This window comes from Phalacrocorax aristotelis, chromosome 18 (assembly GCF_949628215.1).
Source record: "Phalacrocorax aristotelis chromosome 18, bGulAri2.1, whole genome shotgun sequence".
In the NCBI taxonomy this organism is placed as follows: domain Eukaryota; kingdom Metazoa; phylum Chordata; class Aves; order Suliformes; family Phalacrocoracidae; genus Phalacrocorax; species Phalacrocorax aristotelis.
The window spans coordinates 8,452,564-8,479,588 of record NC_134293.1 but is presented as its reverse complement, the minus strand read 5'-3'; the positions used below and the strand labels follow the sequence as shown (position 1 = coordinate 8,479,588).

The window sequence follows — 27,025 nt, the reverse complement described above, 5'->3', positions numbered from 1 at the left end:
CATCAGTAATGAACAGTGCCTCAGTACTTTAAAATTAAGCATGTGTTCAGCACTGTCACAAATAAAGATGCAAGAAATTAATGATCAATAGACTAACAATACCAGTTAGGAATAACAATAATTGTCCTGAAAAAGTTCTCACTTCATGAGGCAAAAACCTATTGTAAAAGTAGATTTCATCTTAAGGCATTTCATTGTAACAAGGCATGAGTAAATTTGGTATCAGTGAGATCATTGTCCAGTTTTAGTGGGATGAACCACAGCATCATTTCTCATTTAGAGAGCTGAAGTTTTGAGCCAGGTGTAACATACACGACTGGGTCAAAAAATGTAGAAAGATTTATGTTACAAGAAGAACTTTCATTCACTACTACTCAGAAACTTAGGAAAAGTGCTAAGCAAAGAGGAAGTTTGACCCAAAATCATTAAAGTAAAAACTAATCTTAATAAAACCAGAATGAAAACTTCATTCTAAGCCAAATTACTATGTCAAAAGCTGAGACAAACCACAGAATGTGCCAAGTCTACAAAGGACTTTCCTACTTAATTTGACCTCTTATGAGACATGGACACAATTGTCCACACACATGGAGTAATTGCTTTAATCCTGGTTGGGATGAAAAACCTTTCAGTAATTGTTCTCCTTGCATGCTGCAGAGAGCAGTATCTAAATAAGCAGAGTGAGGAAGGTAGGTAGGAGTGTTGTGGGGGTACCCCGCCCCCTGAGCTGGAAGACAATGATGGGGAGCAGAATGAAGCCCCAATAATCCAAGAGGAAATGGTTAGTAACCTCCTACGTCACTTAGACACACACAGTTCTAGGGGACTGGATAGGATCCACCCAAGGGTACAGAAGGAGCTGGCAGATGCGCTCACCAAGCCACTTTCAATCCTTTATCTGCAGTCCTGCCTAACTGGGGAGGTCCCAGGAAATGTGACACGCATCCACAAGGAGGGCCGGAAGGAGATCTGGGAAACTACAGGCCTGTCAGCCTGATCTTGGTGCCAGGGAAGGTTACGGAGCAGATCATCTTGAGTGCCATCATGTGGTGATCAGGCCCAGACAGCATGATTTCATGAAAGGCAGGTCCTGCCTGACCAACCTGATCTCCTTCTATGACCAGGTGACCCACCTAGTGGGTGAGGGAAAGGTGATGGATAGTGTCTACCTAGATTTCAGTAAAGCCTTTGACACTGTTTCCCGCTCCATCCTCCTGGAGAGACTAGCTACTCACGATTTGGACAGGCATACTCTTTGCTGGATAAAAGTGGCTGGATGGCCAGGCTCAGAGAGCTGTGGTGAATGGAGTTAAATCCAGCCTGCAGCTGGTCACAAGCAGTGTTCCCCAGGTCTCAGTAGTGGGGCCAGTTCTGTTTAATATATTTATCAATTATCTGAATGAGGGGATCGAGTGAACCCTCAGTAAGTTTGCAGACAACTCCAAGTTGGGTGGGAGTGTAGATCTGCTTGAGGGTAAGAAGACTCTACAGAAGGATCTGGACAGGCTGGATTGATGGGCTGAGGACAACTCGATGGGGTTCAACAAGGCTCAGTGCCGTGTCCTGCACTTTGGTCACAACAAACCCATGCAATGCTACAGGCTTGGGGAAGAGTGGCTTGAAAGCTGTCCCAGGACAAGAGGGACATTGAGGTGCTGGAGTGTGTCCAGAGAAGGGCAATGAAGCTGATGAAGGGTCTGGAGAAGTCGTATGAGGGGTGGCTGAGGGAGCTGGGGTTGTTTAGTCTGGACCAAAAAAGAGACTCGGGAGACCTGAAATGAAGTTGTAGCGAGGTGGGTGTCAGTCTCTTCTCCCAAGTAACAAGCAATAGGGTAAGAATAAATGGCCTCAGGTTGCACCAACAGATGTTTAGATTAGATATTAGGGAAAAATTCTTCTCCAAAAGGGTTGTCAAGCATTGGAACAGGCTGCCCAGGGAAGTGGTGGAGTCACCATACCTGGAAGTATTTAAAAGACATGTAGATGTGGTGCTTTGGGACATGGTTTAGTGGTAGACTTGGCTGTGCTGGGTTAACAGTTGGACTCAATGATCTTAAAGGTCTTTTCCAACCTAAATGATTCTATGATTCCAAGTTGTCCCACCCGTTTGAAGCCTCTTTCATTTTCCTAGTTTTAGCACTGAACGGATGGATCATATGGTCAGGGGATGCAACTACATGGCCACAGTGAAGGAGAGAAATTAGGAGACGTGATGCAAGTTTTCTCCAGAGGAACATTGCTCTGCTCTGTCCTGAAGAGGCTTTCACACTGTGCCAGCAGATACCACAGGCCCATTCATTAAAGTCTTGGCCTACCTATGACCCATAATATTATAAGGGTTGTTTCATCTCATGCTGTTATTACTTAAAGAGGAAGGAACACAAATGGAGGTGTTCTTAGTAGCTAGCATGCTTTAATTGTTTTGGATGTGTTTCACCTGTAAACCTACTCCGTGAGTAACCTATACTGACCCATCAAGGTAATCAAGCTGGTATCTTTGGCATGTAAAGGAGGAATGTTCTTCACATAGGCAGCAGGGCTGGCTCTCCACTAGCAGCAAGGCTAAAAAAGAACTGGACTTTTGTAGACTAAGGAATGGTGTTCTGTGGCCTCCTAGAATACCATAGGTGTGATCTTTTCTAACGGTCATGTCCCAGTTTTAAAGAAGCAAAGTTTTGTTGACTTCTTTAATCACATCAGAGGCACCTCGTTCCTAGGGCAGGAACTTTTCCTTATGCCCTTGCAAACAAAATAAACAGACATCGGTTTTCCATCCTGCCCTGACCTTTGTAAGATGTCATCTCTGCCAGTACTGCATTCTGGCCCTGGAGAAACTTACCAGTTCAATCCTGACTCTGAGGGAACTGAGCCACCTACTGAATCACCATCACGCTTCCTGCAGGCTAACACCTGTGTTTTCCTTGGAGATCACCCCATCCAAGAATCAACCAGGTCTGACCCTGTATAACTTAGGAGATCCAAGCAGCAAAATTGTCCAGAGCTTCAAAATTAGATATGAAACACACCACAGAGCCTCAGAGGAGTCTGAGAATAAGGAACTGCAGCCAGGGAACACAATCCCAGCTCAGTGCAGGATACAGGCACAGTATGCCGGAGCATGAATCCTCCATTCCATGTTCTAAGTGACTTCAGTGACAGGATCCTGCTAGGTGTAGGATGAAAACAGGTCCAGACGAGGGGGAGCAGCAGAAACTGCAACTTATAAAATGACTCATTCCTACCAGCCCTATATGTAAGCCTTCTGCTTCCACCAAGCCAGGTGACATTTAACCACAAAAATATTTAACCTGCATTTTACAAGGATGTACACCATTGACCATGATAAAATACAGGGATGTGGGAGAGTCAGGATGCAGCTTTTTCAGTGCAACTCCATATAAAGGAAAAAAGGCAATAAAAAGGAGGTCTTGACATAAAGAAAACATCCCAATGAAATCCTGCCTTTTAATCTCAGCCACAATCTCTCTTCTCATCATCTTCCCTGTTTTTTAATCCTCTGCTGTACTTAAGTTTTTTTATACTCATTCACTTTATCAACTTCACCTGTCTCAAAAGTCAATAAAAGTAGAGGCCACAGTTTTAAAATACAGGCAAATGAACTGAGGCACCAAACTTCTCCACAGGTGCTGACTACTCACATCTGTCAGTAACTTCAAAGCAATCTATGGGTGATCAGTGCCTTGAAAAATGCTTGAAAAGGAACGTAACTCAAAAACACAGAGGATAATACTTTCAAGATCTTCTGATTGAAGAGTTAGTATTTTACTTTTAGAAGTGATTTAGGCACTTGGTTATTCAAGAACTACTTTAAAAAAATCAAGTCTTTTCTGAAATGCGTAATTGTTTGGGGGAATAGTATACACATAGTATATAGTATACACATACCTTTTCTGATAGCATGCCCACGCAAAAATTTTAGGCCTGCCTCAGATAGGGAGGCAACATTGTGGATTCAATGTACCTAAATGCTTGTCCAAGATTGGTCACACTCTCATCTTCACAAGCTTCACCAACACTCTGGTGGAAAAGTAACTTCCCATGTTTATTTGCTTAGGAAAACTCCATTCAGGAATGACCTAAACTGATTGCCATTGAACAACCTGAAGACAGACTCTCCTGCATTTTACTAATGCCTCTGCTGGGTGGAAGGCCCTCTTGGGAGAATACTTTTTTCAGACTTTCTCCTGTTACTATTTTTTTCCCAGCATCTGTTCATCACTAAGCCATCAATAGGTTCAGTGTCCTGCTATGATGTATGTGAGCTTCCAAAACACTTTGAGAAGGAGGAGGAGATTGCTAAGTGTACAGAGTGATGAGCAAAGCCAGTCATGTCATAGCTTAAGCCAACTTGTTGACAGAGGAGGTTTACAGCAGTCATTAGTGAAATGGAGAAGAAAGCCGCTAGCATAAACTCACACCAGTGACAGCTATAGATCTCAACACATGGCAGCATTTTACTGCTGGACTGTTGGCCTGAAATTCTGATAATATTTATCTAATATGCTGGTCTTTAACATTTGGCTTGCTGCTGGTAACAAATAGTCAAACCAGCCTGAGGCCTTCACAAGTGTTTTGACTGGCCAGAGTCAGGCTAAAGCTTAGCAAGTCCACCTACCAATAATCCAAAGGCATCTGGAGCTAAAGGGGTCAATCAGCTTATGCCTCTTTAGTTTGAGCTACCTGAATTCTTTAGCACATAGTAACGGCAGTGGGGAGGCCAGGATGCTATAGATGTGGTTTGCATATATTCTATATTCACATTATGAATTTGGTCAGTGTCTTTGACAGACAGAACAGCTTGATCTTGCCTCTGGAACAGAGGCTTCTAGGTTACTGCTTTTCGAGCTCCCAAGAAGTACTCTGCCACCATCATTGCTACCCATCACTGCACACTGAGCTGAAACAGTTAACTATGAGCACAGCGGGGCTAATATTTTTGGAACACACGGGGTGCAAGCCTTGCTTCTCCTTGGCAAAACATATTTCTAATAGAAAGGTACACGTTATTTCCTCCTTCAGTGTCTCTAAAGAGCAGAAACGTTCTCTTCTTTCTTGAGACAGTTTCACAATAGCCTAGCCCCTGCCACCCTAATGAAGCTATCCTCATACTGTCTCTAAAAGGAAAGAAGATACAGAGCCACTAGGAACTTAGGAAAGACTGCTCTGTATTAGATCCGCAGCACTAGTCTGCTGCATGATGGTCAGAAGGCTGACCTCTTTTAAGCTGTTTTTTTTATAAGTCTTTGAGTAGACTGAATCTGGAAATGGTGACAGCAGGCAGTGCTGGCACACCTGACAGTGCCTAGCATACCTGACTATAGTACTCGTTGGAATCTTAGATACTGTGATATGTCTAGAAAGAAACTATTCAAACAATTGCAACTGATTTTTCAAGGTAAACTTCTCATTGCTGTGCCCATGTTAAGCTACAGATTACTTTTTTAGAATCTCTTTTCTTTGATTGAGTTCAAGCTCTTTCTTTGGAGTAGCACTTTGGTTTTCCTTCCTTAATTTAGATAAGGTTTGAATGACATGTTTTACTGCATCCATTTTTCTTTGGTTTTCTTTTGCATGCAGAAGCTGTTGGCTTTCTGTTCTACAATACCATACACCACTCCTAGCAACCTACCTGGTTACATCCAAAGAATTTTTTTCTCAGTTTGCTTCCTGGCCTGAAGCCTGCTCAGATGTCTCTCGCTGCAAGAAGCCTTCCCCTCTTCTGCTATTCATCATAGCAATTTCACATGCTCTCTTCAGCTGTTCTCTCCATGGGCTGGTGAAGCTGGTACGGTTATTATCCTCTTTATCCTGTACAAAGTAAGAAAAAAAAAAAAGATTATTTATGGATACCACTGGAGACCACCCATAAAGCAAGAAAAATTGAGAAAACCCAGTGGTTTTCATGCTCAGAGCAGTTATAAGCATACATAGCTTGGATTAGACAGTTCTTCCCGTTTGACTTCTGTGCCTCAGTAAATATTTGTAACTTTGCTGATAAAGCAATGTTGATTTCTCAGCTGGGTTTCCATGTGGACAATAAGCTGTGGGACTGGACTATGGGATCTCATTCTGTAACAAGGTTTCTTGTATAGTCAGTAGTTCCATTCTCTATCTTGGTCATGAAAAGTCTGCTCAGGAATCAAACAGCAGAGCAAAGTCTCTAAATACAGCTGCTTTGTCTATATTATTGATTGCTTGAGAGGCCCATGGCAATAGGTAATAAGGGCTCAAAGGCATTAAAACATTTTTTATTAGGACCTAAAAGCAGGTAATTCGCATATAGAAAATGGCAACATTGCAATGTTTGTTTTTTTTTTAATATTATATGATTTCTATTTAATGCACATTATCTTTGTTTCAGTCTTGTTTTACCCATGAGCCAAACACATTACTTGTTTGTGCCTGCTTTAGAAGCTTCTGAGGATAGTCACTGCATACTGGGATAGCTAAGTGTTGTGACCGTGCAAACAAGCACAAGCAGTAATAACCTGAAGGAGGCAGTAGTGTAAGTATGTGCCATGGTTCGCCAGCCTGGGGCTTTGGAGTACATGGAATTGAGACGTAGCTCAAGACAGCCCTCATACCAGGATAAATCGTGTGACCAGCAATAGGACAATTCTGGCTGAGTGGTCTGAATTCCAGCTGCGTAAAGATGCTTGCTCTGAGGTCATCATCGCTGGCTTGCCTGACCCAGCTTTCCATTTAGCTCAACACATTTTGCAATGGGACACCCAGAGCATTGTCACCATTTGTCACCTGTAAATTACTTTCCAAATACCTGCATATGCCTTCAGTGCACATAATCTGCATCCTACAACTAAGCTACAGGAAGTTTGATTCTTGGCTCAGAGAACAAAACTGTTGGCCACTTCTAAACTCAGTAGTTTGCAAAGAGTAGTTTCTTTCTAACAGAAAAAAAAAATGCCCTAAGAAGAAAGACACATAGGAAAATAAGGATGACTTCCCTTTCTGAACTCAGAACAACCCTAACACATCCCTTTTGCCCATAGAACTTGAAGTGCTTTACAAAGGCAACAAATGTCATTGACTCCACTTTACAGCTAGGGAAACAGGAGCACAAAGGGGAAAGTTAGCTGTCTGAGAACGCTTCAACAGACGAACAGCAGAGATCAGAATACAAACAGTAATCTGCTGACTAGGAAAGCTGCCCAATGTACAGGCTGCCTATAGTTGTCACTGTTCTAATGCCAACAAAATCGTTGTTTAGCATTATTTACCTTTCTGCCAGGGAAAACTCATGCAAGAATTGTTTAGACCTCTCTGACCCCCTTATCTCTTCCTCCCCTCCCTTCTCAACATACACATTCCCAGTTAGTCTTCATCTGACAGTGAAAGCCCCTTTGGGATGAACTTATGGATTATATTACCAAAGTTTCATTTTCCAGGTCTCTTTCTTACCATATTGGCTCTGGTATTTAAGAGATAAATTTTATGTTCTGTGCACAGCAGGAAGATTAGGCATGTGGGAGGTTCAATGTGTTCAATAGGTAGTTGAGACAACATCTTCTATATAAAGATTATTTCAAAATTGCACTCAGTGCAAGTTACAGTTGAATGCACTATTTAAATGCAGCCTTGACTTTTTTGCAATTTCCTGCCCAGAAAAGCAGCTCTCTAACTGTTTTGAAATAAAAAGACATAAACATTGGAAAGATGCAAGCAGTCAATTGACCTCATCAGTGCTCAGCTCTGGTGCTAGTCAGGAAATTTCCAACAAGACTTTTTTTTTTTAATTATTTTTGGGTGGGGGGACAGAAAACGCTGACCTCTCAGAACAGAAACTTTTTGTGGGAAATGCATCAGTTTCAACAAAATGCTTGCTGGGAAGAATCTTCCAGCCCAACTTGAGACGGACGGACAAAACCTGATTGGGAAAGGATCCCAGCATAGCCAGAAGCGTAGTGGTTAGCACATTCCCTGGTGATGTGGATTCATACCATGTGACAGAGGAAAGATTGAATTGGCTCCAAATAAAGCAGAGCAAGGATTTGACATAGTCTTCCCACAGTCATTACAAATACCCCAACCTCTGGGTCATCATGCCTCCTCTGCTCCAAGGAATGGGATTTTTATGAAGCCAGAAGAAATCCAACAGGAGCAGCAGTGCTTAACAGATTGATCCTAGTCAAGGAGGTGTTGCAGACCATAAACGTCTCCTATATCCGATAGGAATACACTCAGCACCAGGCTTTGGCATACTGTGAGCTGAACCTCTATTCTGCTCACTCTGTAACAAGAGGTCTTATTTTTATTTTGATGAGACAAAAATTCTAGAACATCCACGTTTCTCCTAAAACAGATGTTTTGCTTTCTAGCCAGCGTTATTCAGCATTTTGTAGAAAGGAGCCCTTGGTCTGACATTTAACATCTGTCCAACTTAAGGTTTTCCATTGCAACCATTTCTAAAAAATCAACCAATATATGCATAATGAGAAGCATTTTCTATTACCTCAATGCTAGGCTGTGAATCAGACCCCAAATTCTCTGACAGTTCCCCAAAGTGTGTTGTTGGGTTGGTTTGTTTGTTTAATAGAAAATAAAAGATGTGCTTTTTACAGTATAACATCATTTAGAAAAGCATGGCAGGAGACCACACTGGAAAGGCCAGTGGTCTGCTCTTTTGCCTTCTGTACATTGCTGTTTCTTAACATCTTATTTTTCTGTTCCTAGTCTCAGAGAGAAACTGGAAAGAATTGGAATTGTGCAAGATCCTTGCATAGCTAGAATCAGATGATCTCTTTGCTACAGCTCTGTTGCTACAGCTCTGTAGCTACTGGAGAACTGGTTTCCACTCCCTTCAACTACTGACTGTTCCTCACTATGGTATTAATTATTGTGAAATAACATGGCATTTATCAGGTGAGTGAAAATAAGGGATCTGTCATCAATGTGTTTACCTTTTCTATTTAGAATAAAATAAACTATTTCAGTTGGAAGGGACCTACAATAATCATCCGGTCCAACTGCCTGAAAAATTCAGGACTGACCAAAAGTTCAAACATGTTGTTAAGGGCATTGTCCAAATGCCTCTTTAACACTGACAGGCCCGGGGCGTCGACCACCTCTCTTGGAAGCCTGTTCCAATATTTGACCACCCTCTCGGCAAAGAAACGTTTCTTAACGTCCAGTCTAAACCTCCCCTAGTGCAGCTTTGAACCATTCCCATGGGTCCTATCAGTGGATACCAGGAAGAAAGGTTTCAAATCACCAACACTCCATTTTTGACACTGTCACATTTTCCCCAACACAGATAGTAAATGAATTCAGAAAGAAGTGAAAGAAGGGAGAAAAAGGCAAATGTGCTAAAGAATACTGTGACCTCCTAGTATTGATGAAGGCAGTGACAGGTTTTCTCAGAGGGCCAGAGAGGTGCCTATGATGTAGGGAAGATTGTGAAATACAGACCTTTATATGCTTCCTTTTTACTGAGGCTGATAATTAGAACAATCTATATGAAACTGCTCAGGCACGCAGGAGGAGTGATACTGACAGTTGTTTCTTTAACCTGTCCAACAGTTTCCTTTTGGAAAGAAGGTCTTTTCTAACCCTATCAGTATAAACTAATGCTTTACTCAAAGCTAGTTCTTCTTCTAAATTAGGATCTGCATTTACATATAAGTAACTGGTAGCTGGATGGCAGTCTAAAGGAACATTAGCTGAAAGGTGCTGAAGAATAGTAGTATTATTCTATCATTACTACAAGAAGAAAAGGAAACTGCATCACATGAACGGCTGACCAGCTGCTAGTCTTACGTAATCAATGGGTACATTGCTGATTCAATAAATGCTAAGAATATAGAAATTTGTCCACAGAGTCAGATACTCTTGTGTCCACGTTAAGAGTTTACTAGAATGTATGGCACAAATATACCACATATTTCTTGGTTAATTTTCTTTACATGCTGGCTTACTCAATATATTTTTTTTTCCCAATAATATTTTTTTAAAGACACTGAAGAGGAGGGGGTGGGGGGGAAGGTGTTCTAAGCAGGCAAGCACGTCATCTTACCAACATAACTGGGGAAAAAAAAATCATTTCCAGGCTTGACAAGAGCTGCGCTATGCACAGCCCCTACTGGATCGGAGTAAGACCTAAAAACTGAATACAGTCAGCAGGCACATCACAGACTACCTTCAGAAATAGAATGGCTGCAGCTGAAGGGGATACTCAAGCACTAATGATCAGTTAAGTACTCGATTGCTTCTGTCAGTAAATTTACAACATACCACAGGGAAGATGCACAAAAAACTCCTTAGACAAATTCTGAGTGCATTGACAAAGGAATAAAACAGATCTTATATAAAAAAAAGTCAACATTTGTTAAATAAAACAAAAGATGGTGATGAGACTACAGCTCAATTCAAAGTGAAGCTAGGCAATTTTACTGGTAACTGGAAGAAGTATTGGGAGAGAGAAAACTCATGCTTCAGACAGACATCTGGTGATTACATATTAGACCTGGATATTTACTGAGATAAGATTACCTAACTCTGGACTACATTTAATTTCTTGCCTCTTCCTTTTGCAGAATTTAGTTCTGGTTGCTGGGGCTATAAAATACTGAACTATTGCATCTTCATTTGGAAAACAGAGACATGAGGAAAAAGACAATCACATCTGTTAGTGCAGGTGGGCATGTACATATATCTGTACACAGATATAAATACACATTTGACAAATAGTGAATGTAGATGGAAGCTCTGGGATGCCAAAGATGGAAGCAGGGGCCTGATAGCTCTTTAACAACTAAAGCATCTATACAACAGATATATTCAAGATGTAAATAAAAATAAGATAACACAGAGTAATCTATCTGTTCTCTCTAAATTCTCTTTCTAGTTCCTCTGCATGAGAAGCACAATTCCCAAGAGTTCAGCTCCCATTTAAATAGCAAAATAGACATCCTGGTTTTCCAGAGATTATGAAAAATCCTATCACCGCTCTATATCCTGGAGTCTATCAGCATAGCTGACTGTATTTCATTTGGAGCAGCAGAGCTACATCAATTTGCACTAGGCAGGGAGCTTCTGTTTCCAAACAGACCATGAGGAGAGTTATGACCTGCAAATCAGACCAGAATATCCTTGGCTCTGTTTCAGGGTGCAAATACTGCCTTTTCTTTTAGAAATATTAAAATTGAATGATCCAGTGAGGAGGCCTTTTCTACCTACTTTGGTTATGGGTCTTTTGAGAGATTGTTTTGACTATCAAGTAGCTTTTAGTGGTTATCACTGACCACAAGGTCAATTTACACTCTTAGAAAATAAATACAATTCTTGCTTACAATAAAAAGCAAATCCACAAGTAGAGAGGAAAAGAAGAGAGAATGTGATTAACAAATCACAATTGTTAGCAAGCACTAACACGTATCAAAAATGGCAAACACTCTGGAGTATAGCTGAGCTTCTTTTATTCAGGTCAATGACTCCTTTTGTGATTCCCTTCTCTAAAAAAGAGCATTTTTCAATGATTTATGTGTAATAATCTCCATATAATCATATCTTATTTTTCACTATTTGTTTGTTAGACATGCAGCAAGAATCTCATGCTGAAGCCCTTAGCCTTGAAAATACAACTGGGACAAAGGCATAAAAATATACATATAAAATAGAAATATTTATTACTAAAGCTGATGTTTATGATTTGACATCTAGGTAAGGGAAAAAAATACACCATTTTAGATTGCTGAGTTAAGGCTTTAATGGTGTGAGTTTCAGACAGATACATGAAGGCTTTTCATTAAGCAAAAAAAAGAAAATCATTCATTCACAGGCCACCAGAGCAGGAAACTGCAGTAAGCATTACAGAGGCAGCTTTTCATTGGTCTGTGCAAGTGTTGTTTCTCTGCAGCCTGTAGGAGTCAGAACTGGACCAAAAAGAAAAAAAAAAAAAAGATATTATTTAAATGATTCAGATTATTTGAGTCAGTTGAAACAGATTTGCAAATTCTTTAATTCAGGGTGGGTTTCTCAGGACTGAACTTCATCATGGAAGATTTTCAGCCATCTCTGCTCCTGTCTGGCTGCCTGTATAAGGCCTTGATACTTCAAAGTGCTCACCCGCCTTTGTGCCCAAGTGCCTGTTTCAAGTTCAGGAGTTGGCATGCTGATCTCTTGAAAAAAAATTCAGGTGTCCACTTCCTTGAAGTCTCATTCATTACTAAGACTTGTCATCCAGTCAAAGAGCAGGACAGAGCCCTGTGACAAAAAGGTTGTGATTTCCAACAGTGAATCTCAAGAGTGAAATATCATATGAAGTAAAGGCTGAGCATATTGCTTCTTTGTCTTAAATCAGAGCAGGCCTCACATAGGCACACCTTTTACCAGACTAGAAAAGTCAAAGGAGGTCTCAGATGACCCCCAGTATGCATGTCACATTGGATTATCCTACCAGTAAACCCATACCTGGATTAATCCTCATTTCCATCCTGAAGACTTGAGAAATGCAGAAGTCACATATGGGAATTCTACACTGGGCAAAATTGCACCACATATGAATAGTGACAGCATTTTGGAGGTTATCATTTATAACAGAAAATATTCAGATAATTTTGATTATTTGATTGACAGGTGAAAATCCCAACAGATTTCAACTGCAGTATGAACTATCTTTTTTACCAGTTCATGCTGTATCTGTCTCCTAGTGATGTAGAGGATTTCATTGTCTTTGCTGTCGTACAGAAACTTTCACAAACATAAAATACGTTTTCAAAATCCTCAGGGGGCAGACTGACCACACACACAAGGGGAAAGGGTGGGGGGGAACTCAAAGATAATATGGCAGATTTCCAGTATGTTTCAGCTGAAACAGGTCTGTCCCACCCTGCCAATCTCTGGCCAAACTTTAAAGGCAACCAAGCCTTCTTGCCAGAGCTGTATTCTCAAAATTGATTGGGTACTTAGTAGGCACTGATGTCTATAAATATTTCACAAGGAAAGAATGCATTTCCCAGGCATTGACTAACTACATATATTATTTATATGAAACCATAACTTAAGTTGAAAAACAATAAATGCTTCAACAACAGACCTATTCACAACCTACTCCATTACTAAGTAAAATGGGCTCTGGCTATTCCTGAAGATCTCATAACTATGCAGAAATTCAATGAGACCTGCATATAAACATGACCTACAAAGGTGGAATATGAGTCTGTAGTCACTCCACTAATACCAGTCAACTTGAAATTGCATGGACAAGGGATTCTAAGACACTGAAATTCATTTACATTTTATATTTATGTTATACATTACACTCCTTTCTGAGATCAGGTCTCCCACTCTAAATAAAGGGCAGAAAACGCACAACAAGGAAGCAGTGTTATCTTGCATTTCATACACAAAGGGTTAGAGCTCAGGGAGATAAAGGACTAAATTTTCTACTGCCATACCCCCAGCATAGCTCACTGATGGCCTTTTCCAGAGGAAAAAGTTGGTACAAAAAAGATGAAGGTCAGGAAAACCAGAGACTGCGCATTCTAGGTTAATGCCAAGGGACTCCTAAAGAGCTGGGAGCTGAATTGAGACCTTCCACTTCCCAAACAACTCAGCTACAAAACTCCCCTTTCTTGGTAAATGATCTTCAAACAGGTTTTTAAATTACTGCTTTGTCATTCAACTTGTTCAAAACCGTAGAGGAGGCATCTCAGAGGAGGTGTAACAGACTAATGCTCTTTTGCCTGAAGCACTCATAACATTAATGGAAGTTAATTCTGCTGGTAAAAAAGGGTTAAGTGAGTTTTTCTAGCTCATAACCACAGCTGGGGAGAATGGAAAAGCTTTTGGAGGGGAGAAAGTGGATCTGAAATGTAGGCAGTACCACCACCATTTATGAGTTTACCACTCAGCTGGCAGCTAATGGCCCATGTATAAACTCAGGATGAAAGTGAGTAAAATAAATTGCATTCTTTAAAAGAACCATCTCTTCTTTCAGTGGCACAGAAAAACCATCCAAAATGCACCCCGGAAAGATATTTTGAGTTTGTTTTTTTGGCAAGACACAGGAAGTGCCAAGATAAAGTCAGTCAATTCAGTATTGTGAAGGGAAAAAAAAAAGGCAGTAAGAAGAGTGGAAGCTCTGGAGACAAGACTCACCTCAGTGCAGGCAGCAAGAAGGACATTTATGCACTATTTATACCACTGCAAGTGCAAATTTTGCCTTGCACCAATTATAATGCATGTTTCAAAGATCTTTCTGCAGCTCTGGCATAATATTAACATAGCAACAATGAAAGGCTGAGGAACCAGGGGTACTGGCGGCCACTTTGGGCAAGATCAGATGGCACATTCCTCTCCCTTGACACTCTGAGATGTCACACACACCCTGAACAAGCAAATGCCCAGAGCAGGCTGAAGGTTGCAATGAAAGAGGCTGTGTTAGCAAGGAAGCGTTTCCCAAGTGCCTCATTGCTGCTTCCTAGCTCTTCCTCCATTCCTTTCACTGCATTCATTTGAAGTGAGAGGGTTTGGGTGCTACTTGGTGATACTGTGATGTGATGTGGGCCAGGCCATCAGTCACTGTTAGAGGAAGGAGATGCATTAGTAGGATGTTATGAGGCAAAGCTGACTGCCGTTCTGCCTCCCCTGCCACCGCTGCTCACTTTGTGAAGGAAAAAGGGGGAAGGTTGTCTCAAGTCACTCCAGAGCTCCCACTGACTCAGGAAAGCATGTCAGCAGAGAGGCCTGACACAGCCCTGCTGCCCTGCTTTCTTCTTCACTGACAGTGAAGAGCACAGATTTGCATCCCACCTGAAACACACAGCTCTCGGTAGTGAAGCCCACTCACTTATTACAGTATTACTGGTTTATATGGCAGGTGTGAACTAACTCAGTTCATTTGGATCCAAGAGCTCTCAGCAACAGACAGGAGGATAAATAACCTTGGAAAAGGGGGTGTTGACAAGCAAGGACTTGTGGAAACTGACTGGAAGAATCAGGAACCTGCACACTCACCTCCCCCCACTCCCTCAGCAGCCACAAAGCATCCCCACCATCAGACCCTTCAGCTCTTTCTGTGAATCATTTTCCATTGAAAAGGCATTTCAGGGAAGTTCTGCTTCAGCTGAAATAGGCAACTAGCCCTTGATACTTGGTCTTTTGGAGGCTTCTGCCAAAGAGGATTTGTGGTAGCACCTACCATGAAGATATGCCCAGCCCCGTGTTTCCATCTCATCACTAAAGCCAGACTCTACAGACTCTATTACAGTTGTCTCTTTGTCCCAGGACCATTTTGCCACAGGAAACTGATGCCACCAGCTGAAAACACAACTGATCAGCAGGAGGCAGTGAGCAACCTAATTCCTTCAAACGGTTATTCGGCCTTGTGATCCCAGGCAGTACCTTCAAAGATTGAATGTATCCATAGTTTGGCTTCATCAAACTCCGGCATCAAACACACCTCCAGGTAGCTATTTTCTCTGATATCTACAGCAATAATATTTCAGTGGCCATCTTATAGAACCGAGGTAGACCACTGAGAAGTTCACGTGAACATCCTATGTGCACGATGTCTGTATCCACTGGCAGACCACAAGTGATCCAGACGCCTTGTGCTCATTGTCAGCAAAAAAGCTAATTTCACACGGAGTGTAAAAGACAGTAGGGCCATGTCCAGTCCAACTCCCTTCTACACCACCCTCAAGCAGATATGGATTTGTATAGGCTGCTTATGAAGGCCTGGAAGAGGAAACCCTGACACAGCAGTGTGAAATCACACGCAGCTCTGTCACACTGAGGGCTCACACTATAAAACCTTCATTGCTCCAATCCGTGAAGCAAAATGACAAATGACTCCAGTCAAAAGCTTACAGTCAGGACCTAAATCTTCCACCACCCCCTTTCTGCGCGAATTAATATTAGGTGTTCTGTGTGATAAATTGAATTTTGCATTCTTCCAACTGCAAAAATAGATTGTTCTAGTTATTAAAATAAATATATGAAGAAAAAAATTTAAAAGATAGAAGAGAAAGGAAATACTAGTGTAGTCAGAAGTCAGAGTCATGCCAAAGAATCACTGTGGTACTATGATACTTGTGCTATATTTTTGCAGGGGCACCAAGGAAGAAAAAAAAAAACACCCAGAAGAAGAAAAACAAAAAGGAAAAAAATCGCAGCTTTTCAGAGAGAGTCTTTTTGAAGGCAGTTTAAGGTTAAAGTAAAAGCAGATGTCATAACTTAACCTGCAATGCACCACCTCACTGACTTCAGTGGGAGCAAGAATAGGCCCAAAATTTTTAATCTTCTAGCTATACCTCCAGCAGATGCAGTGCATTCTCTGATCAGTGTGTGGAGTTTCTGCCTGAATTACAGATTTTGCCCACCGTGGTTATCTTCTTCAAACAGCCTTCCTCTTCTCTCTTCCCCTGGGCACCATACATTATTTTTCTCTAACTGACCAAGTTCAGTCCTACACAGAAGACACTACAGAACCTTAATCGTCCAGGAGGCTGTGGCTGGACTTCCCAGAAAGCAGGCTGCAAGGTCCTCCTGAGAGCTGTCTTGGTTCCTCAAGTCACCATTTGCCTCCTTCCTTGTTGCATTACTGCATATCTCTTCATACCGTTTAACATACCTACCTTCTAACAACATTTCAGTGAGCAGAAGAAGCCCTATGCTCCTGAGGCAGTAAAAAGGCTAAAAATACCAGATACCAAAGCCTGAGAGATTAAAATTAAAGAGATTGACACCTACATGTTTGTATACCTGGGCCCCTGAGACTATTAAGCAGCAATTACCACTTGAAAGGCTTGAGTCTTCCAATGCCTCAGTCACCCACTGGACTAGGACCTCTCAGGTCAGCCATTGTGACCTTTTTAGTAGAATATTTTATTTCCTGACAATTGCAGATCAAGTTCAGCTGGGACTATTTGCCAGACTTGGAGAAGAAACACTTACAGAGATGAAAACATTTTAAAATAAAGCATCTGAATGTTTTTTAAGTCAAAAAGTTTGAAGATGAACGTTTCATTTCAGTTCAAATAAAATATTTCATTTTACTTCAAACAAAGTTTTTATTAATGTTTTGATTCAGCCGGAAAACCAAAAAATTATTATCAATTATTTCCACAGTGCTCCTTAGAATTGGGCTCTGAACAGATTTCAGTACAGAAGAAAAACAATCAAGTGCTGTGTTGCTAACTCTGACCAATTAATTCTTAGTTCTGCAACAGTGGATTTTTTCTTAAAGCCCCAGCTTCTTGAATCATGTGATTATATGAAAATCTCAGCTTTCTTTCCCACAGAAACTGGAGGTCTGATAATTTGGGTTGCAAACAAAAGCTCTCATGTTGGAGCACCAAAGGCTTAAATGCCACAAACAAGCAAAATATGTATTTTTCCATCTTACCGGTTTTAAAGTCAATCTCACAGTACGGGATGGATATCATTTGTGATTTTTGCACTCTTAGGGTAGCCAATATTGCAAATAACTTTCCAGGAGCTATTGAGAAAAAGATGCTTTAGGATACCCCCATCCTTAGGGCTTTTCAGCCTTCTCTGTTGTTGGGCCTCTCCCGCATTGGTTTTGGGGAAGGAAACTGTCAGCCAGCTAACTCTAAACCCATGCAAACAGTAAGAGTTAATTTGTTGCAATGTATCTGAGTGTAGTAACTGATTACATTTTTCCCCAAAGGAAACTTCAGTTAATTTGGTTAGTGACTCATATGCCAGGCTGCCAATTACAACACAGATGATTACACACATAAATTCACGTCAGAGTGGCTCAACGATCACAGGGAGAAGAAAAAAAAAGAAAAAGAAAACGAAAAAAAAATAAAAAGAAAAAAAGAAGCAGAAAGGAAAAAACCAAAAGGGCTCCTCTCCACCTTTCTGGGATCTGGGATGGGTAAGCACCCCACCCTGCACGGTGCTGGGTGCCCCCCAGTGCCATTGGAGACTGAGTGCCAAAACCTACAAGGCTGGGACATGACATCTTTAAAACAGCAATGTCTTCTAGCTTTCCATTTGGGATTTTCATTGTAGAAATGTTTTTCACTCTCTCTAAAAGATTGTTTGCCAGTATCATTAGAGGAATCCATACACAACAAGAGAAGGAAGGAGGTTAAATGAGCAGTGCTTGGCAGTACATCAGTAAATCATTTGAAGATAACCTGTGCATACCAATACCCCCCAAAAAAAAAAATCCAATTAAAATAACTTATTACAAACCTAGTCCCATTTCTGAAGCCCTTTATATTGCTAAGGAGGAGTGGGAGAGGGGGAGGAAAGACACAGGACAAGGAGTCAGAGTCTGATACTATAACATGAGGAAAGCCCAAGCTAGGCATTAGAAGAAAATTCCTACACGCCTCATCAATTGGCCAATGAAATCAATATCGGGGGGGTTGGCCAGGCTCCTGAAGACATATATTCAGAGAAAATTAGACTTTGCACTTAAAAGCAACAGAAAGCTCTGACATTTGGCAGAGAGCATAGGAGGAAGAAGGTGTTCTTTCGTCTTAAATGAAAGATACTTCACTGGCCTAAAATGTATTTCTAACTAGACATTCCTCTAGATAAACAGCTGTATACATTTCCTTCATTTAGGGTCAACAGTGTAATTCATGCAGTTCCTTGCTGGAGAGGTCAAAATCCTTTACAAACAGTAATTAAGCTTTGTGGCACCAGGGCACTATTATACCATTTTTACAAGGGAATAAATAAAAGGATGTAGCGCCTAAGTGATTTGCCCAAGGTCATTAAGCAAGTCAGTGGCAGAATCAATTCGTACACACAGACATGGGGTCTCCCACCCTCACCTCTCACCAGTAGGCAACTTCCCGACAATGGCCTTTATTAAATAACCATTACAAAATGTATTAATTTTAATTTGGAACTATGTAAATTGACTCTTTCCCAAAAGACAGCAATTGGCTGTTAAATAAATACCAAGTGATTATTACAATCATATTTGCTGAAGGGTGGATCATCAGTGTAATGTGCTGGGTTCAATAAAAAGGTTATTGCCTGTCAAATAAGCATGATGAGCAGAGCCTGGACTGATGCAGAGCACGTTCAACAGTCGCTGGCTTTGGTGGGAACTGCAGCTGCTCGGCACCTTTCAGAGTCTGAGCTCAGGTATATTTTGCAATATGTAGGGGGAAAACTGGCACTGCCAAAGCAGAGAGCGCTCCATTAGCAAGATAATCTTAGGTCAGGTTCTGGCACCCTAAACTTGATTATAAGGGTAGTTAAGTCTCACCGATTTCTGTAAAAACTCAGTGTGAGACACTGTTCTTGACAGGGTAAAGGTAGTAGAAATCATTCCTATAGTAGGGTAATATAGAAAGAGTAAGATGATTTCAGTGTTAGTGCTAAATTAAGTGCAGATACAGGAAGCTAAGGATCTTGCTTCTGTTTTTATTATAACTCAGCAGAAGGGGACAGCTGTAAATACAGTTGAATGGTCAGATTATGTCTTTCAGAGAGATGGTCTGCACACAAAGGAAGCTATCTTAAATTGCCGGTTTCTTTTATGTTTTTCCAAAGTGTGAGTTTATAGGAATAGTGTTTGTTCTCTGCCAGACAATCATGGATGCATCAAAAAAATCTTTGTACCCTGCAGAACTGATTGTCATTTGCAGTTACACACTAAGGCAAGCACCCTGCTATAAACTATAATCATTCATTTTTAGGCTGCTTCACTCTGCCAAAGCAGGGTGAAAGGACATGATTACAATAAACCCTCCGTTCTGACAGAGTTTGTCGGTGTAAGCAGCACATTTCACTGGAACAACAGATATAGTTCTCTGCAAAAGCTAAAAGCGAAACAGTCAAAGCATGTAGTAACTGCTACTTATTTTAAATAAACAATTTTTTTTAAAAATCGGCTTTTCCAGCACCAAGTCCGGGAAGACAGAGGAGAGCAGTTCCGAATTAAAGCACTAGGTGGCAAGCCTCTAACAAGAAGTAACTTCGGGGAGCAGAGCCTCAACCAAGGCTCTCAGCAATCACCTGGCAGAATTTCGTGTTCTGGAAAAATGCTCTTGATTTAAACACCTAACGTTTCCCATTAAGAGCTAATGCCCTCCCTGTATGCTGGCATAGAGCAGCGGCTAAAGCACACAGGACAAGTTGTGCTGCAGACATTGCTTGGAGAGAACAATCCTTACCACTCTTATCTGCAGACGTTACCAAGATGTTCTTTCCCTGTTAATGTTTCCTCAACACAGTTACTTTTTTTCCTCCACCTCCCCAGAATTTTAATCTGATTAGGGTTTTGCTGCTGGAAATGGCTGAAGGTTGAAATATGTATTTTGGAAGATACACAATCTGCTTGATTCAGAGGGATCCGGTTTGGGAAGTAAGTGATGTGGCTTCTTTACCAACAGCGAGCCAGGCAACGCAGCCGTGCACACACATCTGCACTCACACAGGCCAATTATAATGTTAATAATAATTAAGTGTCTTACTCCTAAGACGCTCGTACACAGGGGAATGCCAAAGTGCCAGTCAGCTCATTTCATTACATGCAGCCAGGCACCTCTCAGACCTCGTGTATTTGCTAAGGGAGGGAAGCAGAGTGATTCCAGCTCCAGCCAATCTGATTTCAGATGATCTGCTCAACAAACAAATTAGAGCAGCCTACAGAAAGAAATGCAGACCAGAAAAAAGTCCAGCTGTGGCAGCTGAGCTGTACCTTTTACCTCAAACTGAGCCACAGCAAATAAATACAGGGTGAAAGCTATAAATTTCCAGTTTGCAGGGTTTTGTGGGAGTCTTTATCTAGCTTTGGTTCACACGCTTCAAAGCGGCTCCATTTCAGATTTGAGATAATCCCCTAATTAAACACAAACTCAGCCTTAAGCTGCATGTCATCTGATTGCTACCCAAAAAATCAGAACTGGACACAGACTTGCTAGAGTTGTTCAGCTTGTTCAGCTCTGAGATTACATTGAACTGGACAGCAAGGGCTGGCCCAGAGGTCGCCTTCCATCTGTCTGGACCACGTGAGTCACCCACCTTCCTCATCTTTCATGAATGCTGTAGTCTGGCTCACAGCTGACCACAATGTGCTGCTTATTCACAAATCAAGCTGTTTCAGATGTTAGTTTGCAAACAGCTATGTCCTTTGATGGGCAATAGGACAGAAGGCTAGCAAGAAGGAATGGTGGGTTTGCTGCTGAAGAGTTCTTGGGTTCAAGACTTGCCCATCTGGTAACATCTAAGAGGGGGCTGGGAAGAAAAGTTTGGATACAGTTCTCATGAGCAGAACCTCTTGAGTGTCTCTGAAAAGTTTTGGAGTTTCATTATCACTGGCTTAAAAGGAATTAATTTAGTGTGTTTCTGATATCAGAAGTGTTGTGGTCACTTTTCACCCAAACCTCTACTTTCAGAAAAAGAGAAAAAGGAGAGAAAAAAAAAAAAAGTGAGGCAAGAAGCAAAATCTACAGGAGTATGAAAACAGAAAGCCCTGTTTATTCAGAGCACACTCCAAATAAAGCAGATATAAAATAAGTTAAAGCACAAGTGAATAATTCACATTTCCAATAAATTAAAGGAAAAAAATCCCATCATTTTTCACTCTATTTCACATCAGAGAACAATCATAACAGACTACTCACTTAATGCGATGATGACTTTACCCCTGCCCCCAAGCGGTTTCTCTGCCTATCTTGCACAGCTCTGAAAATTCTCACATTTGCCCCCATTTTACGTCTCTCCCCACATCAAGTTTGCCCCGTTTCAAACACTTCAGGTTCACGCAACTGCCTGATTGCAATTTCTTTTTACTATCCTTTGTTTTTTACCAGCTGCAAGTGGAAAACAATACACAAAACCCTTATTAGATGTGCATGACACATCAGGCTACACCTGAGTGCACACCTGAGTTTACCCAGATTCAATTTTCCCAAAAGATCAGAAGTCTGAGCAAGGTCAAGCCAGTGCAGCAACCCAAATCCAGTAGACAAAGAACAAATGAAGGTCCCTCTGGGTCCTATTTCCAGCTTCTCCACAGTTAACCAGAGGGGATGCTGTTGGGCCAACTCACTGCCGTGGCAGGTCTTGCATACCCAGCTTGAATTTTATCTTCAGCCCTTGGGAAGTAAAAAGCTAAATGAGGAATCTAAACTGAGGACTCAACTTTCTGTTGAGCTAGAGCCCTTTTAAGCCCCTATGGAGACAGAATGTTTTGTTAAGCCAAATACAGGTACTAATGATTTTCATCATTGCAGATCAGGGACAACAGTCCCAGAACTTGGGTTAGAGGGGACCTCTGAGATCCCTAGTTCAAACTCCTGCTCAAAGTAGGACTAAGTTATAGCGGTACATATAGCACAAGACCTTGAAACAGAAGCGAGCAGATGTGGGGAAGTATCTAGGTAAAGGTCTTTCCAGAGCTTTTTAGAAATTTTTATCCAAGCTTATCAGTATATAAACAGAGTTTGTTCTTGAGCGGAGCAGCTGCTCTGTTATTCAATAAAATGATTTTCTATATTGCATTGCTGGTGTGCTCTGAGCTTCTAAAAGCATTATAGAGGGTGGAATCAGAGGTATATGGTGGAAACCAAAAGGGAAATGGTTGCATTTGAGTTTAGCACAAAAACCTAATTATGATTTCACAGGGTAACTGAGGGAGAATGGAGTAAACTCCTACACTGAGCTTACTTCTTGGAGATTCAGCCACAGTGAGGCAGAGAACTGAGAACAACCTGGAGACTTAATGTGGGTATTCACTCCCACAAGGATGCTGCTGACTGACTTAACTGGAACTATATTTGAAGCAGACAGTTTTACATCTTTTGCCCACTTTGTCCGAGATCAGATTCCATCCACTCACTCATAAACAAGGACTTCTGTTCTCTCAGAAATGTAATTACAAATTTTAAATGGAAAATAGCAAGTAAACATGCAAAAGTAAGTTTGACTAACTCTAGGTGATTTACACTAGCATTTCTCTGCACATACAAACTTTCAAACCGTGGAAGTAATGAGTGTTCCTGATAGCCATTTTCCTCTCAGCTGTACATCAACAGACAAATTTGTTTTATTGTTATTGCAAGGCACCAGTGAAACTGTATGAGAATATCTGAAAATGTAAGAAGTATTAAAAAAGTCAAATGGTTGAGCTTTGTTATTCGTATTCGGCTAATAAGGCTAACGTTAACTTTTGGAGGCATCACTGTCTATAAATTACAGGAAAATGAGCTGGCAATTAGCCGGAAGCAAAATAAGCACCCTCATCTTCTGCAAAACACAGCAAATTATTTTATAAATACGTGTTTGATCAAATAATCATTTGATCTCGAGGGGTGTGTAACCAAGGGTTTCAATCACTTCTCCCTAGCTGCCAAGAAATTTCAGAATTACGGAAGCTATATCATTTTGTAAACCTTCAATGCACAGAAATGTTGAGGCATGTCCCAACAAGATGATTATCTGGCTGACTTGCAGTTGAAAGCTATTAGATGTTACTTTTTACATTAGCAGAGAATTGCCCAGTTGCAGTTTTTAAGTTTGTTAAGGATGACAAAGATGAGCATGACAGGCTTGAAGTGATTAAATGCTTCTTGAATTTATTTCACAATGTGCTAAATGTTTCTTATGATACAATCTTAAAATTAGAATGAACTGATCTTGTACCTACTGAAGTTTATGACATGATGAATTCTTTAGAGAGTAAATTACAATGAAACATTGATAGCAAATTACTTGGTTATAAATGTAGCTCATCTAAAAACACATCATGACAAAAACAACGCATTTTATTTGGTAGTGTATGTCTGCTCTTATATCCGATTTCAGCAAATACGACTATTTTCACCGTATACAATCACTTTTATTGAGGAGGGGGAAAGCAGGCTTTACAGTCATTGCTGAAGAGCTAAAATTTTACAGAAGGCTGAATAGGGGTGGTTTGCTGAGAAACAGATATACGATACACTGAAAAATCAAGTGGAGTGTGCATGTACTTCACCAGTGTTGAATGTGGACATGGTATATTTCTCTATCTTCAGAGTCCTAGTTCTTTCAATCTCTTACCGTTTGTGGAATTATGTCTATTTCTATCTCAAATGCAAAAGTGGAACAAATAATTTCCTTGGATAAACAGACTTGAACAGATTGCAGAAGACCACAAAATATTGATTATATTAAGTTTGAACTTCAAATTAAGGCACAAATGAAGGTTAATTTCCGTTATTCCTGTAAAGAGTCTTATGAATTGCTTTAAAAATGTATTGGAAAAGCATCAAAACTGGTCATAAGTACTATTTCCAGCAACAAATTGAAGTTTACAGGGCTGAATTGTATATTCAAGAGTAGTAGATGTGAACATAAGGAGAAAAAAAAAAAATACAGGATTTGCTAAGGGAAATGACTTTTCTTTAAATTACCCCTTCAAAAAGGGCATTCTTCTCTTAATTATGTAGTTATTTCCAAGACAGGTGATCATTCTGCTTTGGATGCAGAAGAGAGGCAGTGGTCAGACTAGCACCGTATTCTAGATAATCTTAGCTGCAAAGCCTACTTTGGTTATTCCCAGTAATCAGCAGAGAATGAAAAAGCAGGTAGAATTGTCAGGTTAACACTGGAGACAGACAATACGGTTTAGTTCCACCCCCGTAACCACTGCTCTGTCCTGGGCAGATCACAGCTCAGAGGGACTGTAACCAAAAGCTTCCCACAGGCAATTCAGACTGTTCCCACCAGCTGCTGTGTGTTCTCTGCTATAACCAGACCAAACTAGCACGCTGGCTATAGGCAGCTGGAAATGGCCAGTACCAAAGGGTCAAGAGATCTGTCCTGTGTTCTGGCTTTATCGCTGCGTTATTTTTCATTTCCATCCAGGTGCTAAGGATGTTGTTGCTGTAGTTACTACTAAATCTGCAGTACAACTGGTCTGGAGTCCTTACATACACACATCACTTCAGGACACTGTGCTGAATTCTGAGTTCACAGAGCCACAGAAACTGACCTAGTTGTATTCACGCTTCCTTTAGAGATGAGGTATAAATTTAAGGCAGGGAAGCTGAGTCTTTCTGCAGCAAAACAGGAGAAAATGCTAGTGTGAAGGAGGCAGTTTAGACAAACTGGGATCTGGGCCGTAGCTGTCTCCTGAAGTTTAGAGCTGACAAGATAGACATCACTAAGGGAATTCAGCCATTTAACAGAACCTTGAAACAGCTCTCAGAGTGTCATTAGGTCCCCTCCAGCTGTGGCAGTCTCTCATTAAGATGGTGTGACCTACAGAACTTTCCTGCTTACATCTGTGGGCCTGATCACTTTGAAATGAACCCATAAGAAGTTTCTGTCTTTAGCAGCAAGGTGGACTAAGGCTTTTCCACATACCTCTTCAACCCAGTGATTTGGAGACAAATGCTTCTGGTATTTTAATATAAGGCTTTAGGAAGGTTCATATGTTTTAGTATTAGCACTTACCCACACCCAGCACTTCATTTTCTTAAAATACAAATACCATGTATAATAAAAAGGCTGACAAGTCCTAGTCAGAGTTTAAGAGGTTTTAGACCTGAAAACCTGTGCACCCAGAAAAGGATAAAATGTGCCCCCTACACTAATTTCAGTTTCTACAGCCTGCCCACCACAGTGATGATGTAGAACACCACTGCAAGGGGCATGTGCTACATAACATCAGCTGGCATCAGCAAAGGTGCTGTGGATACTGCAGAGCTCTACTGTAAGACTGATGACTGTTTTCATGGCATCACATGAAACACAGAAATAAATAGCTCCTCTTCTATGATCACAGTATGGAAGTTCTGCTTTGCTGTCTATCCCTTCTCATTAAAAGCATAAAACACAACGCAAGATAGGGATTAGATGCAGAGGCAGGCAAACACAACAGAGCCACAGGGAAGAGCTCAAGGAGTAGAAGTATTGGCACATGTGCCAATAAAGCTGGGCCTGGTGTCAGCTACAAGTTGCACTCTCAGAAGCCAAAACCGAATTTCACTTGGAGAACAGAGGAACAATATGCATAGATGCTCTAGACCACACAGACGTGTATACCCATTTCCTTCTCCCAAGCCTCAGTGCAGGTGTTAAGAGAAACCTCTCCCCAGCAAACTGTCATAAAACTGTTACTTTTCTTTTCTAAAGTCCTCTTAAAAACAAACAGGCACACACTCTTTTCCTGTGAAGCAAGTGGTGAAGCAAGTTTAGGTTTTTTTCCTATTTAAATTACAAACATCAGAAATCTTCCTCACCACAGCGCATCCTGTCTTTTCTCTGTCTGACATTTAGAGTACAAACTTTTTAGGGCAGGGTCTGTCTTTACTTTTTATGTCTCACACACAGCCAAGTCATATTCTCAGCATTAAACAGTAAGTAGAAAAGGCCCGTAAACAGTAAGTAGAAAAGGCCCATACACATATACAAGGTTACATGATATATGCCTAGCTTGTGTATGATATACACATGATATGGTCAGTGCAACAGGCCTGACAAGAAACCACTCTACTTATATACACAACAAAACAGATCCTGACTTGTGTGCCAGGGCATACACACATGGTACAGTGCATAAAGGAGGCCCTTGTAAATGTACACGCGTGCATCTGGTTTTTAAAAGTCTCCAGGATCCCTTCAGACTGGGAGAAACAGGGACAAGCAGAGAAAAGGAGGACTGCAGAGGGAGGACATGTTGTCTACAGTTCACCTCTTCATGATGCTCGTTGGCGAGCAGTTCAGGAAGGTGGGAGTGACTTGGCCACCCAGCCGTTGTGCATTGGAGTGCACATCTGAGAAAAGGTTGAGAACTGCTGCTCAGTGTGATCCCTTTCCTGGGCAAAAGCAAAGCAAATACATCTCTCAACAGTTCCCAAGTACCAGCTTCAGGCAGGCGCCATGATGACATCAGCCTTGCTTTTGCAATTATTTAACCTCTGTCTTTCAGATCAGCAATGAACCAGCAAGGGTGACTAACACACACATCAGCTCTGGAAAGTTATCAACACTCTGAACAGGATGCAGGCCCTCCGGAATGAGCTATTCTTTCATGAGTCTGTTTTTATTTGGGGAAAGA

The 27,025-nt window shown here is 41.1% G+C and overlaps 1 protein-coding gene across 1 annotated transcript in view; it reads right to left on the bottom strand.

Annotated features, from left to right (window-relative positions):
- Positions 1-5,813, bottom strand: part of MYL10 (myosin light chain 10) — a 55,153-nt gene extending 49,340 nt beyond the window's left edge. Inside the window, exon 1 of the mRNA XM_075113283.1 lies at positions 5,651-5,813. The gene's annotated coding sequence lies outside the window, so the exon portion shown is untranslated. The remainder of the gene's footprint in view (positions 1-5,650) is intronic.
- Positions 5,814-27,025: the final 21,212 nt, after the last annotated feature.